Source organism: Triticum dicoccoides, chromosome 4A (assembly GCF_002162155.2).
Source record: "Triticum dicoccoides isolate Atlit2015 ecotype Zavitan chromosome 4A, WEW_v2.0, whole genome shotgun sequence".
Classification (NCBI taxonomy): domain Eukaryota; kingdom Viridiplantae; phylum Streptophyta; class Magnoliopsida; order Poales; family Poaceae; genus Triticum; species Triticum dicoccoides.
The window spans coordinates 749,756,399-749,769,906 of record NC_041386.1 but is presented as its reverse complement, the minus strand read 5'-3'; the positions used below and the strand labels follow the sequence as shown (position 1 = coordinate 749,769,906).

At 44.0% G+C, this 13,508-nt stretch overlaps 1 pseudogene; it reads right to left on the bottom strand.

Moving 5' to 3' along the window:
• Positions 1–1,311: 1,311 nt before the first annotated feature.
• On the bottom strand, positions 1,312–5,819 carry LOC119284459 (annotated as a pseudogene).
• Positions 5,820–13,508: the final 7,689 nt, after the last annotated feature.

Below are 13,508 nucleotides of genomic sequence, written 5' to 3'. Positions count from 1 at the left end.
GTGAAATTGATCAACTGAAAGATTTGAATTTAGGTGTTGCACTTAGTTTGACTGAGTTGGAAAAGTCCATAGTGCAGAAAATGCTAAACAAGCCAATATATCTGCCAAGCATAATTTGAAACAATTGTCACTCAATTGGGATAATGCTAACTGCAGACGTTTTGGATACGAAGTACACACAGATGCAGAAGGAATATTGGAGGCCCTTCGTCCTCACAAAACACTTGAAGTTTTACTGGTATCTAATTATACTGGTGCTATATTGTCATCATGGATGCACAACTCTACGCTGCTAGTTCATCTGAGTGAACTTTCTTTGAATAGCTGCAAGAACTGCAAGGATCTTCCACCATTATGGCAGATGCCCTCCCTCGGGTACTTGAGTTTGAAAGATTTACATAGCTTGACAAGTATATGTGTTGCTACTGATGATACCGACAAGATGGAATCCTGTATGTCTCCACCACCCATCTTTCCTAAATTGGAAATCTTGATAGTTGTCAGCATGCCTAAGCTAGAGAGATGGCACCAGGAGGTGGCAGGACAAGTATCAGCTGTCTAATTTCCTCAGCTTAAGAAGCAAAATATTTCTGAATGCCCAATGCTACGAAGCATGCCCATGATTCTCCCTTTGCTTGAAGATCTACAGGTGAAGGAGGCAAGAAACATTCCCCTTTACCATCTGATGAATCTGTCTGTCCAATCTAATCTTGAGTGCAAAGGCTCCATTAAAGTTTGAGGTTAACGATGGAATTTGGGCCAGCCTTGTTGATGACCAGAGTCATGACATGCTTGTGGGTATGCTCGACGACAACACCTGCCGAGGAACAACATTTTTATCAATCATATATCTTTTATAGATCATCTAGTTTTGGTGGCTAATTAAGATTATGTGTGATATGTTGATGCAAAATGTACATTACATTGCACGATGCAGGTGTATTATATACTATATTTAATTCCATTTAGGGAGCACACACATGATAACTGGTAGGATGAAAAGAAAGAATGCTTCTTAAATTCAAACTTTGTTTCGATATAAAATTGTATACCTCTTACACTTTTAGCATCATCGTGAGTCCCCTTACTGACTGAATGTTCTATTATGCGTCTTTAACTATGAATGAATATGTCATACTATACCCTTGTGTCTAACTACTTAAAATATAATTTGAACTACGATGATGTTGAGAGCATTTTAAAGCATTTCTGTTGCAGTTCTGAAATATTCTTAATTTACGTGTTAAATTTGGGATATTCGTGGTCAAAAAAGAAATTTGCATGTAATATGTGGTACCCTTATACCATACACTATTGGATGCACCACTGAATTTTTTTGGGGAAAAAAGAAGCAAATATGAGAGCAATGATCCTAATTACCCTGTTAATCACATCTTCTGTGCCATTCAGTTGATTCATGATATCCGCTATATTTGGTCTTTTGTGTCTATCAATATCCATGCAACTCAGTGCAATCTCAGTGCATACATTAACTTGTTTGCAGTACGCTTCTAGTGGCATTGAAGCTAGACATGTTTCCAGCATCCTGCCCCTCCACTTTCTTTGTACCTATGTAAATGAAACATGAATTTGGAAGGATTTTACACTCCATATGAAACTATAATACATATTTTACACATTGATCAAGAATGCATTAATTGAGTACTCAATGCATGCCCGCGGTGATGTACCAAGTACATTAGCTGGAAATTGATTAAAGCACAGAGGAAATGAAACATACTTAAGTAGTGTTTCGTTGGATACAACCTATATTTTTTCGAAATGAGTGAGTGGTGAACAACAAAGTAAAGAATAGCATTAGAAAATCAAAAAATAAAATCAAAATATTTGAACTGAAAAGATAGCATTTCTTACCAGATCAAAAAACTCATGGATTGGCATTTCAACACTTTTTGGAATGGCCTCCATGGCCTGCAATTATCTTTATCATTACAACACCCAAGCTGAATATATCAAACTTGTTCGAGACGATGTTTCCATGTAAGAATTCCATCGGCACATATCCACTGCATAGCCAAATATATACAATATTAATATCTAGTAATTGTACATGGTATGCATATTATGAAAGAAATTTATTAACAAAATGTGCTTTAATTAAGGTACATTGTTCCTATAGGAGTTTGTGTGATCATGGTTTGTTTATCACCGAAGAGCTTGGACAAACCAAAATCCGCAAGCTTTGGCACCATGTTCTTGTCTAACAATATGTTGCTAGGTTTTAGGTCTAAATGGTAGATTGGTTTATCTAATCCTTCATGAAGGTACTTTAAACCCTTCCATGTCCCCTTGATAATTTTGTAACATGTATGCCAGTCAAGTCCATCACCTTCATCTGCAATTTAGGAAAGAACACATGAATGAAAAAAGAAAGTAGAGCACCATATTCTTGAAGTAAAAAGAGAGGAATAATAGAGCAACATCGTACCAGAAAGGTGTTTTTCAAGGCTTCCATTTTGCATATACTCAAAGCAGAGCGCTCTGTATGTCCTTTCGGTAAATATTGTTCTTCCCATGTACTGCATAGGTTGATGTTGTGTTTCATAACAATAGGCAACTAACCTTACAATGTTGTGGTGCTCGAGCCTCATAAGGTTTTCGAACTCACGTTGGAATTGTACATGATCAATCTCTGGCATCTTATTGTAAAGCAACTTCACAGCAATTTCTTTTTCATTTTCAAGCTCTGCCTGTTAAAAATCTATTATAAGCACCTTTATTCGTAATCACCAACAAATTTCTCACAATTAAACTTTAGTTATTCTGAATAACATAACACAAAAACAAAGAAGGTAGTTCCTGCGTTCCCGACCCCATACTACTTAGGTTCTTGAGGGTACATAATTTTGCAAGAGGCGAGTCACCTAACTAGCTACTTCACAACGTCCACATGCACACGTAGCGGGTGCGTCCCATGTGGCTAGCGACGCGTACGCACATGAATCTATTGATCGATCTGATAGTTGTATCCTCGCCTCCCGCAATTGTTCATTATGGCGTCGGCCTCGTCTTCTCGGCCAGTAGCCAAAGTACGGCAAGTCGCTAATCTCTCTCAAATTAATGTATGTATCTATCTTGTATAATTCTTGCTTCCAAAACTTTATGGCTAGGATTTTAATTTAATGGTATAACGGTTGGGAATTCAATTACTATGATTTGCCAGTTTCAAGGAGTGATTCACTCTTGTTTGAGTTATTTGTTAATGGCTGGACCACAAACGGTAGTGCGATACAATGGCAAGTAAGTTTAACTCCAAACCATATAATTCAATCAATAAACTTTATTTGTTGTTTCTATTTGTGATTTTGTTTCTTCTCCAAGAAATCCAGCTACACTATTGTATTTTGTCATCCCATCGCAACAAACAAAAAGCTTGTAGTTCTTAAGATCGCGAATAAGTTAGTTTCGGATGCAGTCATCTAACGTGGAGGAATCTTGTTTAGTCCAGGTGTGAACATGCACCACTCTTGTGGAATAGTCAAAAGTCATGGACGCTATCTTGGCATTTCCCAGTACTGGGAGGTCTAAACCACCATATGGATTGGGCCAATTTATTGATGCAAGTGAGTTCTAGATTGAGCGTGGTTATGGAACACATGTAAAATCAAGCAGTTAAATTGGTGCTTCCATTCCTATTGTTTAACAAAGTACTCCAAACTATCTTGCATATATGATGAAATACAAATCAACTAAGCATAATATGTATTCGGAATCTTACCACATAGACCTTTCCATATGCGCCTTGACCAATTTTCCTCTTCTCAGAGAAATTATCTGTGATTTCTAGTAATACTCGGACAGTTAGACTTGTTGTATTTTGCATTTTGCTAGCCATGTCATTGTCTCTGCTTCAGGGTACAGATTAAACCCCCTCAAAACATGTGCGTAAAATAAACATCATATGCATCAACTTCGAAAATGTAGCAAGTTTATTATATATGATCAAAATATATGATGGAAACACTCGAGCATATGGCCATTGTACATGGTGAATGTCAGAGTTGTATGATTCATAATAGGCAGATCATATAATGGGTGGATCAAGCAAGATGGTCATGATTGTGTATGTATTGATAGGATTCTTTGCATAAAAGATGGTAATTTTTCAGGAGTATATCTCGAACGAAATTAGATTGAGCAATATCATATGTATTTCTACTATTTAGCTTAGCAAGGAGATTGATCATGATGAACTAATAGGTGGTATCACTGTGAATAAGTTAGTACTAACATATCTTAGATTGAACATTATCTTATATATATATATATGTGTGTGTGTGTGTGTGTGTGTGTGTGTGTGTGTGTGTGTGTGTGTGTGTGTGTGTGTGTGTGTGTGTGTGTGTGTGTATATTATTTCCTCTTAATGCTACATTATGAGTCAATAAAAACACCCTTTATCGAAAAGAGAGAAATGCCTTGAAACATACACTATTGAATGACCTTCTTGACCATTTTCTTTTTCTGCAAAAAATAATAAAGGTATTATCTGGTATGTGCCAAAAAATACTAACTCCTTCAATAAAAACTGTGTCATGCAGGGGTAGTTCTTCAAAAAATAATGATGCATGTATTGTGGGGTTCGGTATGAAGTTATGAACGTCTGATAATATGCAATAATGGAGAAAATAATTTACTTGTGCTTGCAGTTGAGGTGCCGGGTGTTATGGTCGCTTTATTCTGGCCCGTAGACTTTACATCCTCCTCTAAAAGACAGACCATAAAAAGATATTAGTTTAGATTTAAGTTCTGAAGCCTCGTCAATTTTCCTCCAAACAAAGTTCAACTACATGTTATGAAAATACCTTGTGTTTTATGCCGTCTCCTTGACCTATAGATGTGCCAAATCAAACCTGCTAACAAAGCTGCCACAACTGCCGCAACGACAAATCCGGTCACCATGACAACTGTACGAGAACCTGCAGAATGGAGTGAGGACTTACTGCCAAAAAAAACTGTATACGGAGCAGCTAGCAAACAATCTGTGCAATGATCGAATGAGCATCCAAAAGGGGATGAGAATTTCAGAAACACTTTGCTGACATTTACGCAAGAAATATATGGGTCGGCAGCGCGCCCAATGCGCCGACCCATATGTGCCCGTGTGGCCGGCTGGCTGCCTTATTTTGCATTGATGAATTTGCATAGTTTGAATCAAATAACAATAAAATAGCATAGTTATTACAAGCCAAATAAAAAAAAATGTCCCACATAGTTTTGCAAACGAATAAAAGAAGATACATCTATTGGTTGCCAACATGAGCCCAGATATGCTCAACCAAATCATTTTGCAGTTGCACGTGAGTTTCCCAATCACACATGTCTTGATGAAATTGGGTGAACTGTTCAAACGTTGCCGCTCCTCCATGCTCAGGCACAACATTCTCACCCTGAAACTGAAACCCTTGATCGTACAGACGTTCCGGGCGCTTGTCTTCTACGATTATATTATGCATGATCACACAAGTAGTCATCACCTCCCACAGTTTCTGCGTGCTCCAGGTATTAGTAGGATACCGAACGATGCCCCATCGAGATTGCAAAACACCAAAGGCACGCTCGACATCCTTCCTAGCATTCTCTTGCTCTTGGGCAAATCTTTTCCTCTTCTCTCCGACAGGGTTAGGTATTTTCTTGACAATAGTTGTCCACTGAGGATAGATACCGTCACCCAGGTAGTATCCTTTGTCGTAGTTGTGGCTGTTTATAGTAAAGTTCACCGGTGGGCTATTGCCTTCGGCAAGCCTAGCAAACATAGGCGAGCGCTGAAGCACGTTGATATCATTGTGTGATCCGGCCATGCCAAAGAAAGAGTGCCAGATCCAAAGATCTTGAGACGTCACGGGCTCTAGTATGACAATGCAAACCCTGACATGCCCTTTATACTGCCCTTGCCAAGCAGAAGGGCAGTTCTTCCACTCCCAGTGCATGCGGTCTATGCTACCAAGCATCCCTGGGAAGCCCCTGCTGGCATTCATCGCCAACAAACGGGCTGTATCTTCAGCAGTCGGCTCTCTCAAGTACTCAGGACCAAACACAGCAATAACAGCCTTGCAAAACTTATAGAGGGACTCTAGGCACGTAGGCTTGCTCATACGGGCGTACTCGTCAATGAGATCACCGGGCACTCCGTATGCAAGCATTCGGATGGCGGCAGTGCATTTCTGATAAGAGGAGAAACCAATCTTGCCAACGGCATCCTCTTTGCACTCGAAATAGTCATCATAGCCGACCACCCCCTCTCTAATACGGTTGAAAAGATGCCTACTCAACGGAAACGGCGGCAGAATTTTTGGTGTTTGAACAACGGGTTTGTTGTATCAAAGTAGTCCTTCCAAAGAAGGAAATGCCCGCTCTCTCGGTTGCGATTCAACGCCGGAAGGTGGCCAGGAATGGAGCCACGGAAAACAACGCTGGCTATTGAGGTGGTGATGGACCAACACGGCAGCCAATATCTCCTCCTCGTCATCGGACGATGAATCGTCCGAGTCACAAAGGAAATTGTGAAAAAAGAACTCATCGGCGGAGTCCATTTTGTACCTTGGCAAACCGTAGAACAGCTTGTGGGCGTCGACGAAGGAGATGGCCGGCGAAGGGAGTCGCGGCGCGCACGGACCAGCTAGCTGCCCTGCCGGCGTCTGACGAGCGTGCCGGTGAGGATCTGGCCAGGCGGCGAGGTGGCTTCTTGGTCGGGGGCGGCTGTGCGGTGGTGGAGGCGCGGGGGTGGGAAGCAGTTGGCTTCCCGACGACAAGACGACGGTGGCAGGGGACGTTGGAGTGGGCGGCTTTGCTGGGCGGATGTGGAGGCGCCGGCGGCTGGCAGAGTCGCCGGCAAAAATGGGCGGCGGCGTCGGCGACAAAGAGGCGGGCGAGAGTTTCTGTTGGATGGGGGAAGGCCAATGCGCCACCGACCAGTGGGCCCCTGGGGAGGAGACGCTGAGCGTGCGCGCGTCCGTCGCATGTCCGCGCCGATGCAAATCCGGCTAAAAATGGGCCGGGAATGGCTCGCCCGCGGACGAAAACCAGACGCGCGTCCGTTTGGGTCGGCGCGTTGGGCCGCCTTTTGTGTCCGTGCTGACCCAAACGGACGACGAGGGACGAAATGGGTCGCCCCATTGGAGTTGCTCTCATAATCCTATAATTATAAGCAAGTAGTCATGTGGGTTTAGTTGGTTAGATGGAGGAACAAGTTGTACCTAGAGCAACCATTTAAGAAATTTCTCTTTAAAATTTGGGTAAAGTACACAGTTAGTACCGACCTAAAGTTGTCACGGAAGTCCAATTTCATACATCACGTTAGAACAATCACAATTCAATACATGATGTTGCATAAGTGATGCGATAGCGGTCTGAATTATTTGAGTCAAGCACATGGTGAAAATTGAGAGATTTTGCAGGGGGGTAGTTGAAAAAACTCACATTGTAACTTTACAGTCACTAAAATCATGAGCTCGCCGCCCCCACGTAGCTCATGGATACCTCTAACTCACTCTCGGGGCACGCAGTTGCCGTCTTCCTCTTGGGGACGTCATTGCAGTTCTCCTCTCCTAGTCAAGGTTCCAGGTGAAAGCCCTTGTCCATCTTGGACTTGGCAGTGGCGACGCTTTGCGCCGTTCACTCCTTGAGGCGTTGTCGTGGAGGTTAAGTGTTCTAGGGCGTGTAGTGGCGTAATTTCAAGTCTACCTATGCTATTTTTTATCAATGTAGTTGTGTGCATTTGTTTCGTCTAGTTATCCCGAGATCTGCTTTGTAAGAGGGTATCCCAACTACTTTGTATCATTTTCCATGTACTTTGGTTTGTCCTTTATCTATAAAGAGGGGCAAAAGACTGTTTCGGGAGGTTATGAATGTTGTACTGATGTTTCTTACCTATCTATTTACATACATGCAGCTCTCCTGCATTGTCTGTTAGTTTCTCACCAGATACACCATGTGATAGCTCTCCTGCATTGTCGGAAACAAAAATTCTACATAACCTATTTTATAAAGTGAAAAACTTTCACTTTTCTTTGTGGCACCTAAAAAATAATAATTTTATAACCAAATTCAAATCTTTCTATTTTTTGGAATATGATCGAATTTGTTGGGTTCAATTCTTTCTTTTCTAGAGGCTTTGTATTTCAAAGGGCTTGTTCAAGGCTTGTATTTGTAAATGGTATTGCACTCTTGGGGTTGGAAGCCAACTGATCTCTCTTAGAGAATCTACAACCGGAGCCCCCAAATCCACATGAAACTCCCTGGCGGGCTGCCCAGTCACTGACCGGACGAAAAATTAGCACCAAATCAGGCTCCCCACAACCGGCCCAAATGCCCGTACTGACTGGCACTTCCCATACCCGGCCCATATCTGGGGCGAATATGAGGACACCCAGATGCAGGCGCCATGTAAGACTGACCGCAAGGGCCCACACTGTCACATGCGTAGACCGTTGGTCCAACGGGCGCCTCCTCCGATCCTTGGTACACATGCATTCATGGAGCCACTTCGGCGTGCCGCCCGAGAGAGAAAGTATGGCTATTTAAGCTGAACTGTGGCAGGCCAACCCTAGCCCGTCAGCATTGCCTCCCTTTCCCTCCCCTCCGCACCGCTACCATCCATCCTCTCGCCCTAGCCACTAGCCAAGGCCAAGCAAAGTATCAACACATGTACCATGTTGACACCAGAGTGTCAGTTGGAGTTGCTGGCGGAGATCCGGGCCATGCGCGATGCTCGGATCGCTGTCAGCCTGCCTATGGATTCGTCGTAGCTGGAGTCTGAGGAGAAGGAGGAGCGGGAGGAACACGACGCTGCCATGGAAGAGGACGACATTGCCATGGAGGAGAAGGAGCCGGAGACGGCGAAGAAGGAGCGGCCGGAGGAGACAGCGGAGGCAAATCTGGAGCCTGCAGGCTTCGACGTGTCCAATGCAATGGCGGAGTTTGATGCGGCCTAGTCATACCACTTGGCGGAGCAGCAGGCGCTCCTCAAGTCCTTCGAGTCGGAGTACGAGGTGGAGGGCAACCGCCCCTTCCTCCGCCGGCGGAGGGAGGAGATCATCGAGATCTTCACCGAGTTCGAGGAGGACGACGAGCCAGAGGTGCGCCAGGCCGCCAATGACCACGAGGCCGGCGGCTCCGACACCAATTTGATCAACATCTTCGACGAGGACGACGAGTTGTTTAGTAGCATAGTAGTTGTAAGAAGATCATGCCGTTGCATGGTTTTGTATGGAATTGGTAATCATGAAATGGCTACTATGGTTGTTGGACATGAAATTTTGGGTATGCCTGGTCACCGCCCGTGGGAATTTGACAACTCATATTAGGTATCTGTGGTTGTAATTTCTATCGTTCTCGCTTCTTTTGGCAGAGTGATGAGCTTAAGAGGAAGTACAGATTGGCCAAATGGGATATTATTTGTCGACCAAAGGACCAAGGGGGCCTTGGTATTGAAAATCTTTAAGTCAAGAACAGATGCCTGCTCAGTAAGTGGCTGTTTAAGTTGTTCTCTGAGACAAACGCAACTTGGGCGCAGATTTTACGTAGTAAATATCTGCACTCAAAGACTTTATCCCAGGTTACTCTGAGACCTACCGATTCGCCGTTCTGGAAAGGGCTTATGAGGGTCAAAGCCGCTTTCTTTAACAGAACGATATGTATTGTCGGTAATGGTGATAATACGCGATTCTGGGAGGATACATGGCTTGGTGACGCGCCTTTGGCTTCACAATATCCGACCCTATATCGTATTGTTCAGCGTCGGGAGGCTCTCGTTGCCACGGTTATGCAGTCTATTCCTCTCAACATTCAGTTTAGGAGGGTGCTTGTGGGGGATCGATGGGAAGCATGGCTTGACTTGGTCCATAGGCTGATGGAAGTTCAGCTAACTCCTCAGCCCGACCAGTTATGCTGGGAGCTAACTACATCTGGGGTGTTCACGGTTAAATCGATGTACATTGATATCATTAATTCTACTGTGATCCCTAGTTCCAAAGAGGTTTGGAAAGTTAAGGTTCCTTTGAAGATTAAAGTGTTTATGTGGTTTGTGCATAAACAAGTTATTTTTACAAAGGACAATCTAGTTAAGCGCAACTGGACAGGTTCTACTAGGTGTAGTTTTTGTGATCGGGATGAGACTATCAAGCATTTATTTTTTGACTGTCCGTTGGCACGAGGGTTGTGGCACTCCGTGCAAATTGCCTTTAACATTACTACTCCGAGATCGGTCAACACGTTATTTGGGGCGTGGCTTGTTGGGATAGAGTCCGAAACAGCCAGACACATTCGTGTAGGAGTATGCGCGCTGTTATGGGCAATTTGGAATTGCAGAAATGATTTGGTTTTTAACAGAACAACAAATACTCATTTTTTGCAGGTGTTATTCCGAGCTACATCACTGATCCGTACTTGGTCCTTACTCACTCCGACGAAGGCCAGGGAGCGTTTGGTTACTGTATCTGTCCGGTGGGAGTCGGTAGCGCGGGATATCTTCAACCGGTTTGGATGGCGATCATGTAATAGGATAGGCATTTAGTTTACCTATCTGTTTTTATGCCAGTCGGTTGTGGCTTTTGGGGCTTCTGTTTTGCAGTTGATGCTCTAGGTGAGCTAGCTGCTGCTTTTGCTTGAGTACTTTAAGACCTTGTTGAGACCTTGTTTACTTTTTAATAAAAGAGGTCGTATGCATCGATCTGATGCAGAGGCCGGGGAGTCGCCCTTTTGGAAAAAAAATCTGTAGTTGTAAATGCTCTTGGCAGCTGTCGGTGCTGGTCTTGCGAAGAAATTATGTGTCCAACATGCATAAGGCAAGAGGTAGAAACTCTAAATAACTTATTTTACGAAATGAAAAACCTCCATTTGCTTGTTGTACCTAAAAAACATAAAAAAGAACTGGAATGTATTTAGAATGAAATTCAAATCTTGCCAAAAGAACATGCATAAAGCTTGGAATATAATTGAATTTATTGAGTTCAGTTCTTTCTTTTAAAAAAGTGTTTCTATTTTCTGAAGGGTTGGCTCAAGGCTAAAGTGGTACTGTACTCTCGGGCTTGGAATCCATATGACGGGTATATGGGATCGGTGTTATTGCGGAACGGGAATAATTCGGATCTCAAGGTGCAGCTTGGACCAGCCAGCCTCGCGCCCCACATGTTCCGCACGAACATGGTCCGCCACTTGCCCATGAGACCTTGTAGGCAGTTTCGGCACTGCGGCCGTGACAGGTCTGCCGCGCACTGCGCCGCCGAGTAGATCCAGGGGAACCCTGGATCGCGCCCTTTCCATTCCCCCGTGGTGAACATCCTGGAGGAGTTGTCCACCGCATACCTCACCGTTTCGCTGAGAAGGCCGGTGAGGGCCCGGTCGTAGCCCTCGACATCGCTGCTGGTGATATTTAGACCGCTCATGGAAGATATCACGCCGGAGTTGCCGTTGGGGTCGAAGAAGTTGTGGTCGGCTAGGCGGACGTAGCACTTGTCGTAGCAGAGGGCCACGTCCCTGCTGCGGTTGCAGGCTGTGGCCGCGTCCTCACCAGCGGAGGTGACGCAGCCGTGGCACTCGTCGGCACTGACATCGCCGCGGCAGAGAATCAGGGCCCAGGCAGTGTCCGGTGCAGGGCCGAGGGATCCTTTGGCGAATAGGGAGGGCGAGGAGGAGGCGTTGGGGCGGAGGGTGCCGAGGAGGAGGTCTAGCAGGTTGGCCTCGTATGTGCTGCCTGCCGAGTAGTTGCCTCTACTGCCACAGAGAGACAGCGGCGGTGCTGCGCCTGCGGCGAGCGGAATTAGCGCGAGGAGCAGGAGAGCGTGAATAATAGTCATGGAGGAAGAGTAGGCGCCGGACATGGAAGTGGCAGGTGTGAAGACTGAAGAGAGGAGGAGGAAGCAAGTTGGACACCTAGCTAGCTTTCAAGGAGTATTTCTCCGCGTGAAGATTCAAGAGAGGAAAGACTTGCAAGTTGCATGCAACGTCATGTTGGGACCTGCTCCTTTCAAATATTACTACTCCTTGTCGTCCTCTTCGTCTCCTTGTTACATGGATGACGTGAGCGGCCACGTTATTCAAACTTGCAACGTCACTGTGGGTCCTTACTAGTTAGGCCGTTCAATTGCTAACTAGGCTATTAAAGCTGATCTTTCAACTAACCATCCTCAGTAGTTGTTTACTTGTAGACCACGCTGTTAAATATCAGTGTGCTTAACAGATTCTTTAACAAGAATAACAACTTATTGCGCTGAGATGTTGACATAAAATGAACGATACATATGTACGGTAGTTGCCCACATTTTACTTAATAAGTGGCTGGTATCATCTTAATTTCATGGCAATGTGGGTCGTAACAGTTTAGACGGGGCATCAAAATAAGAATTCTGAAAACACGAGTGGCTTGTTGTCCCGGTATTTTCCGTCCACATGTGTATATATTGACCTAAGCTGGAGCAGTCCGTTGATAACCCCTATCTACTTCTCTTGTCCATTCATGTACACCAGTCAGGATGCATTGTCGTGCAGGAGGCTAGAAGATTATTAATACACGAGGTCTCTTCCCAGAAAACACGGGGGCAACCGAGATGATTATAACTGTGCAAAGATGTGTATACAATTGCAAGCAGCCGTAGGTCTCTTCCCAGAAATTGCACCGTAAAAAATGCATAGTTTCCGTAGTTTGTTGCTGTGACGGCCCGTCCCGTGTCATTATTAATTAATTTAGATAACAAACATAGTCCTTTAATTCTTTGCTCTCAAAATCATGTTTGTCAAATAATGATCCATGTCAGAGATTTGCAACAGAGAAATAGTTAGATATGGTCATTTATATTACAAAACCATGCAACGCAGGGCTAAAAGTCTCAACTAGGCTTCTCACAAGCTTGCCAAATTTATTACATATCCTAATACTTGAGTTCCAAATAGCAATACTACCTAGATGGCGATAAGATAGTTCCTTAGTTACATAGCTTTAGACCATTAAGATACTTATTCATCCTAACCCCCATATGTAGCTTTAGACCATAAGATACTTATTCATCCCAACCCCCATGTGTAGCTTTAGACCATAAGATACTTATTCATCCCAACCCCCATGTGTAGCTCTAGACCATAGGATACTTATTCATCCCAACCCTCATATGTGACATTCAGATCATACATATCACTTGATGGATCCCCATTTAAGTACCCTAAGTTGTTAGATTTTATGATGTTCAAGTTCTCAGATATAGTAAATTAATAGCCCTCATGTGTGTGTGTTGAACAAGTTCACCCCTGTGCAAGATCTTGGTGTGCTGCTCCTGTGAGTTAGCGTAAATATCTTGGAACATTTTATTTTACTTGCTTAAGGCATTATCCATGCTCTTCTTTGTGGGTGTAGAAAGGTATTTGATGCAACTCAATTGTATTTATCGGAGTTGGTTACAATATATACAGGTGATGTCTTCCGTGACACGCCAACTAACCCTGCCATATCTCTAGGAGTCAAGCTATACAAGGCTAAAGATCATAGGAAGATCAGTTGG